This window comes from Thermobia domestica, chromosome 9, assembly GCF_964235325.1.
Source record: "Thermobia domestica chromosome 9, izTheDome1.hap1.1, whole genome shotgun sequence".
NCBI lineage: Eukaryota > Metazoa > Arthropoda > Insecta > Zygentoma > Lepismatidae > Thermobia > Thermobia domestica.
In genome coordinates this window covers 172,655,461-172,663,056 of record NC_137462.1, presented here as the reverse complement: position 1 = coordinate 172,663,056, position 7,596 = coordinate 172,655,461, and the positions used below count along the sequence as shown (strand labels likewise).

The window sequence follows — 7,596 nt, the reverse complement described above, 5'->3', positions numbered from 1 at the left end:
GTGTAGGCACATCTTTAATAGTGTAATTCAAATTGCGGACCTAATGTCAACATGTACAGAGCTATGTAAGAATGCATCATGTATTATATCACAGAATATTACATTGCTACTCCTTCTGTATATAGGATAGGTCAGTGTTTCTGTCTATACATATATGCTATCTTTTGTTGTTCAGCATTACGTCACTTGATGTGAGATCATCACATTAACACTTCTCACTTTTAATATTTATCTTTACACGTATGTAGTTCATTCATTAAAAAAGTAAACTTGCGATGTTTAACAATGATGATGATGAGCGTGTACAATAGATTTCAATCTTTTAATGGTGTCATTCATTTTTAATGTTAAACTTTCGTTTTGAAAGTAATTAATTTTCAGCAGCGGGTGAGGAGCGCTGCTGCACTCTACAAAACTCCTCAAGAAGCCAATATTATCACCCTGAGGAAATGCAAGGTGATTTCTGTACTTTTAAAAATAATTACTTTCAAAACCCTTTTGTGCTTACCTCTTTTATCTTTTCATTTGCTTTTCATTATTTCACTGTACTTCAAAGGTAGCACTTAGTCATTTCCCTTACCTTTCCATGTATATGCAACTATATATAGTATTTTACTCAACATTATGCGTATATATATATATATATATATATATATATATATATATATATATATATATATATATATATATGAAGAAGAAATGAAAACAGGATTATCTTGCGTTTAAACCTGTTAGAATATGACCTGCTCAAAGGAATGTGACGCATCTATCTTTTAGCAATAGGTAAGTTTTAAATATCTGTTTTCAATAACAGATAAATAATTACTTTTTATTTAAAATAAAATACTTGTTTTCTTTCAAGGAACAATTCATGTTCACCACGTAAATTAACGATTCATTCTTGTTTCTTTACAGTACACTTTAAAAGAGGATACGTCTTCAAGAGACACTGAATCAAGATTTTCTACGATCAAACAGGTACGAAGACGAAACACTGATCAAAGATCATCTCTCTATCTCTCTATCTCTCTTTTACAAATAAATAAGTTTTATAGCTTTCTTTCGGATAAAAAAAAGATCCATAACTGCTTTTCGTCTTTTAGAATATGTATGATAATATTAATAATTACTTATTTCTTTTAGGTAAAACATTTGCTTCTTTTTTTTTTTTTACAAAATTCAAAACGAAGTATTGAAATTATATAAGTTACAACCGGGAATTGAATTCGTGTGTTACAAGAATAAGTCAAATGCATACAGATGCAATATTCAATGGAACGGTTATTTGCTTTAAAGAAGAGAAAACTATTGGTTAGTATAGGAATATTGATAAAAAATACCATTGGTAAAAAATATATAGTATTAACTGTACGAATTTCTTTTCTAAAAAATAAGAAAGAAGGAAGGAAAGAAAAGTTAACTTTGACTTTTCGTGCTAAGAAAATATAGTTTAATGTTTTGATCAACACCGAAGCTATGTGAGTCATAAATTATTGTAGTATTTCAAGAAGTAAACTGGAGTTATTGAATGAATAATTAGATTGCATATTGACTGAAATTGCGATCTTTACTGGTATCAAATGGTATTTGCTTAAGAGAAAAGACAATTAATGATAGGTATTGTTTTATTTAGGATTTTTATATCTTCTTAAAATATGAAGATTGTTAGTGTTGCAATTATAGTTACTTGTTTTTCTTCCAGGAAACAAGTTCATGTTCACCGCGTAAAGTAACTGATTATTCTTGTTTCTTTACAGTACACTTTAAAAAAGAGGATACGTCTTTAAGAGACGCTGAAAACTACCTGAAGCAACATTTTCTACGGTCAAATCTGATCGAAGACGAAACACTGATCAAAGAGCAGTGACGCAACTCTCTCTCTTTTACGAATAGGTAAGTTTTATCTTTCTTTCAGATAAAAAAAAAGATCCATTTCTGCTTTTCGTCTTTTAAAATATGTATGATAATATTAATAATTACTTATTTCTTTTAGGTGAAACATTTGCTTCTTTTTATTTTTAAGTTAAGATAAAGAAAAACCTATAGATACGGTGTTTTGTTCATTAGAATACATTATTCGTAAAACCTTTTTTTTCTTGCAAGATACATTCATTAGAGATTCAAACTGCACGAATAGGTTACTGCGGTTCGTTAAAGATATTAATAACATTCAATACCAAAGATGTATGAGATGTAAACCTATATTTACAAGATTCAAACGGAGAATTGAAATGATATAAGCTACTATCAGGAATTGAACTCAGATGTTCCAAGTATAAGTCAAATGTATACAGTTGCAATATTCACCGGTACGGTTGTTTGCTTTTAAAAAAGAGAAAACTATTAGTTAGTATAGGAATATCGTTGGTAAAAAATGATAGTTTATAGTATTTGCTTTAAAAAAGAGAAAACTATTAGTTAGTATAGGAATATCGTTGGTAAAAAATGATAGTTTATAGTATTAACTGTACGAATTTCTTTTTTAAAAATAAGAAAGAAGGAAGGATGGAAGTAAAAAACTTAATTTTGATTTTTCGTGCTAAGTAAATATAGTTTAACGTTTTGTTCAACATCGGTGCTATGTAAGTCATAATTATTGTAGTATTTCAAGAACTAAACTAGAGTTTCGAATTAATAATTAAATTGCATGAAGATGTGATATTTACTGTTATCGTGTGGTATTTGCTTAAGAGAAAAGAAAACTAATGAATAGGTGTTGTTTTTATACTATACTATGCTCAAATTAAGAAACGAATTGACATTTAGAGAAAAACTGTTATTCTGTTGTCACATTCATGAGTAGGCCACTAAGGCATCCTCTACAACTTTACCCTCTATAATGGAAAATAATTTTAAGAGGACAATTCAGTGATATACTCATTATGAGGCAACAGAGTAACAGTTTTTGTCTAAATGTCAATTCGTTTCTTATTTTGAACAGAGTATAAGAAAATGTACATACAATGAAAGAATGTCAAGAATACTTGTTATTTCTCGTTCTTGTTCTTTCTCATTACGGGAAGAAATAATTTTATAAGTATAGTATGTTGCTATAAGATAAGTGTACTTTTTGAAGATTAATTTATATTTTCTGATAATAAAAATTTGTATTTCTTTATTTCCAGAAAAGATGATGCCAATCCCCCGTAGTGTTGCAATGACCATTGTAGGGTATTGTGAAGATAAAATCAGAAGAAGAGGAAACAAAAAGATGTACTATATTTCTAGTGTCTGTCCAAACAATAAATTGATAAAAAGAAGATGGCACACATACGATGATTGTGTCAATGTGATGCTATTAGAACTTTATCAAAAGGAAAAAAAGAAAGAGAAAGTGTAGATAAAACGATTTTGGGAGTAAAATGAGACTTAGAGGGTAAGTGTATGCGAAACCAAAGTGAAATGATAAAAGAAAAGAAATGGTTAAAGGTGAAGTGATATTTGGACTACCATAAAAAGCCAAAATGAAGAAAAATGAAAGAAAATTGTAAATATTTGTGTATATATACATATATTAAAATAAAAAGAAAAGGAATTTAAATTCCCTGTAGATAAAATTTGTTGTGAAATTCATGCTTTCATCCCATTTAATTCTATACGCTGATACCTCTTACCGAGAAAGGTCATATTTGTGGAACGTATCTTTATTTGTTCAGGGTCTTTACATAATGTACAAACCTATTACATTTTAGGTTTGAGGAGTGTGGTGTCTCACTGATAGAGGATTTACAACCAGTACTTCATTTTTTCAAATGTTCGATTCTCGATGATGGAGAGAGAGAGAGAGATAGAGGGAGCATTGAACACTTGAAAGCATTATATTGCTTCGAAATGAAGAGCTTCGAACAATGTATATCATATGCTACGCTAAAATCAATACGAAGTGCCATATATGTGAAATTCTTTTTTTATGCAAGGATTAATTCAACTCTAAATCGTGAAGTACTTTTACTTTTATTAAAGTGTAAAATTTCCAAACAAATATACAATGTTACTCTTGTGCAGATCACATCTTTGCAATCTGTTCCTACCTCAATCCGAGTTCATGTTAATAGGTAATTGTGATAAACAAAAACTGTGAGCATTAGTTCACCTGTTTACTTCTACTTTGTTCATTCCTGTATTTTTTATTTTTATGTTTGTTATTTTTCTAAAGCAATTATGTCAGGTTAGAAGAACATGAATCTTTTTCTTTCTAGTACGTGTATTGTTCTTCTACTCATAAATTCAATGAATTTCAGGATGCATGATAACTCTGTGATATAACGTTTATTTACATTGTCATTCTATCAACTATTATTTTTTCGTCTTAATCATATGTCCTTTTACCGAGAAAGGGTATATTTGTGGGGGCGTATCTTTATTTCTCCGAGGGTCTTTACATGATGTACAAACCTATTACATTTTAGGTTTGAGGAGTATGGTGGTTCAGTGGTAAAGGATTTAAAATCAGTACTTCGTTTTTCAAATGCTGAAGCTTCTTGGTATGCATCCTGTTGGAACTTAATGGCGATCCGTGCCTCATTTTGTCAATCATCACACCTTCAGTTAATTACTTTAAAAAAAAAGAAAGATAACGAATTCGAAATTTGCTATAACTTAGTAGAATGAGAATGTATGAGTAGATCATGAAAACTCACGGACATGATGTTCGGAGATGAAACTAGGGACTGCATGCACTTTGCCACAGTGCACGACAATTAGTAATAAAAAATTATAAGCTTACTTGATCGGAGATCGAACTGGGGACCGCATGCACTGGGGGTTGCGGAACAATGCTCTACTATACTAAGTATTCATCTGAAAGAATACGTCGTTGCTTTATCACTGAACCACACACACAAACTTTCACATATTTCTTACGTTCGAAACGTAAGAAAATATTTCAGTTTAACGTACCACGATTATGCTCATTATGTTGAGGAAGACGAATGATTAAGACAAATGAATGAATGAATGAATACTTAGTAAAATAAAAATATATAAGTAGACCATGAAAACTCACGGACACTATGTTCGGAAGTCGACCACAGTGGGCGGCAATTAGTAATAAAAAATTATAAGCTTACTTGATCGGAGATCGAACTAGGGACCGCATGCACTGGGGTTACGGAACAATACTCTACTATACTAAGTATTCATCTGAAAGAATACGTCGTTGCTTTATCACTGAACCACATACACAAACTTTCACATATTTCTTACGTTCGAAACGTAAGAAAATATTTCAGTTTAACGTACCACGATTACGCTCATCATACAGATAGACAGACAGAAAGATATACACTTAGATAGTACTTATTGTCTTTTCGAGTGCAGAATAATACGCGTTCAATACTACACAGAGGCTTGTAGTGTTTGAGCCCCGTCGCCCAAAGCTTGGACATTTCCCCAACAAAAAAAATCTTGATGCACGCCTGTGTACATAGCTAGTATACGAATTCTATGACGGGATTCTGAGCATTTTAAAAGAAATTGATGATAATAATAGGGAATATTTTAACTACTTTCGTCCTTTTAAAGTAATATCACACACAGCTTAGACTATAATATGGAGAAAACTGTACAAAGTTCAACTTCCTAGATCAACTTAAAGAAATGGAGAAATGTTCTCTTATTTGAGAATAGACAATTGTTTTAACTTGAAGATTTGTGCCCCATGATGAAATCGTGGGGTGCTGTGGATCAGTGGTAAAGCGTTCACCTCCGGTGATTGGGGGCCCCTGGTTCGATCCTAACTTTCGTCGTGTGAACTTTGTGGTGCATATAGCTTCGCTGCTGAACGGAACGTTAAACTCAAAAATCAATCAACATCATGTGTACATGAGTAACGACATCCGAGATGTATAAGCAACACTAGTTTTGTCAAGTTTTAGATCTCAAACACTGTTTTAATATTACCTAAAACACACACATACATATCTTCGCTTCGTGTTGTCTGAAACCATGACCTAAGATAATGTTGACGCGATAGCTGGAGAACAACATTGAAATGCAAAACATGTTCTGTTATCTTATTTTTCTGCTCTTTGCAAGTAGATAGTGCAGATACAGAAACTCTCTCACTTCGTTGACTTATGTATGTGTTTTTAACGTTAGATTTCACTCTTATTAACATTAGAAAATTATGAAATTAACTTCAGTGCCTCTGTGGTAGAGTGTTTACCTCTGGTGCATGAGGTCCCGTGTTCAAATCACGTCTTTTTTTTCTATATACTTGTCATTAATTTTAGCGACCACAAATTCCCTGCTTCCTTTACAACTTAACGAAAAGATGCAATTGACTGACCCCGGAAAACCGTCCTTATCATTTCATTTTTACGTTCCAGAGGGCACAGTGGCTCAGTGGTAGAGCGTTCACCTCAAGTGCTTGGGTCCCTGATTCGATCCCAGTTCGTGCCCTATAAACTTTGTGATGGACAAACATCGTATGCGTCGATTTCCCTTCGGAGTTCATCAGTTTCCTTCCACTTTCTTCATTACATCATTTCATTCATTTTTTTCATTATCACATCTCCTTCATTAGCCTAGTAGACGTAACCGCAGGACGTAAAACTCACTTTTCACTTGTCCCATCGCCGTCTACTAGTATAGTACACTCAGCCTAACCGACATAATCGTGGGACGTTAAACTCAAAGATTTCATTTCATTTTTCGTTCCAGAGGGCAGGGTGGCTCAGTGGTAGAGCGTTCACCTTAAGTGCTTGGGGGTCCCTCGTTCGTTTTCCATTAGCATAGTACACTTAGCCTAACCGGCATAGTCGTGGGACGTTAAACTCAAAGATTTCATTTCATTTTTTTCGTTCCATGGTGGAACGGTGACTCAATTATAGAACGTTCACCTTAAGTGCTTGGGGTCCCTCGTTCGATCCCAGTTCGTGCCCTATGAACTTTGTGATGGACAAACATCGTATGCGTGTATTTCCCTTCGGAGTTCATCAGTTTCTTTCCACTTTCTTCATTACATCATTTCATTCATTTTTCATTATCACCTCTCCTTCATTAGCCTAGTAGACGTAACCGTAGGACGTAAAACTCACTTTTCACTTGTCCCATCTACACAGATTATACTATTTTCATTTGCTAAAACACACATATCTTCGCTTCGTCTGGACTCCACGTACTACAGATACATAGACAAACGGAGAAACAAGTAGACATATTATCAAAATTTTAAGACACACAAGCTATGATTATTATTACATCATTCACATCATAAAGTTCCGTCTTTCAAAATCATTAGTTTAACAGTCATAATCGTGGAACGTAAAACTCACTTTGGGTGTTAGACAACATTGTATCTAAGACTTTTCTCTTTGACTCTCTTGTCAAACTATGATTTGACCTCTCTCTCTCTCTCATCGCAGGTTGGGGACCCTAGTGGATCAATGGTACAGTGCTCATCTTTGATGTATGGTGTATCCAGGTTGTAATCCAGCCCAAACAAGTGAACTTTCTGGTAGACAAAATTACTAGTTTAACGGACATAATTAAAAATTGGACGTAAAACTATGATTCGACTCGAACGAATATTTCTGGTGCATTGGGATCCCTAATTCGATCCTAGCTAACAACAAGTGAAATTTCTGGTGAACA

The 7,596-nt window shown here is 33.1% G+C and overlaps 1 long non-coding RNA gene across 1 annotated transcript; it reads left to right on the top strand.

Annotated features, from left to right (window-relative positions):
• The first annotated feature begins 751 nt into the window (after positions 1 to 751).
• On the top strand, positions 752 to 3,651 carry LOC145695215 (uncharacterized). The gene is made up of 3 exons (XR_014133124.1): positions 752 to 978; positions 1,758 to 1,893; positions 3,126 to 3,651. It is a non-coding gene; the product is annotated as an uncharacterized LOC145695215 (long non-coding RNA).
• The last annotated feature ends 3,945 nt before the right edge of the window (positions 3,652 to 7,596 follow it).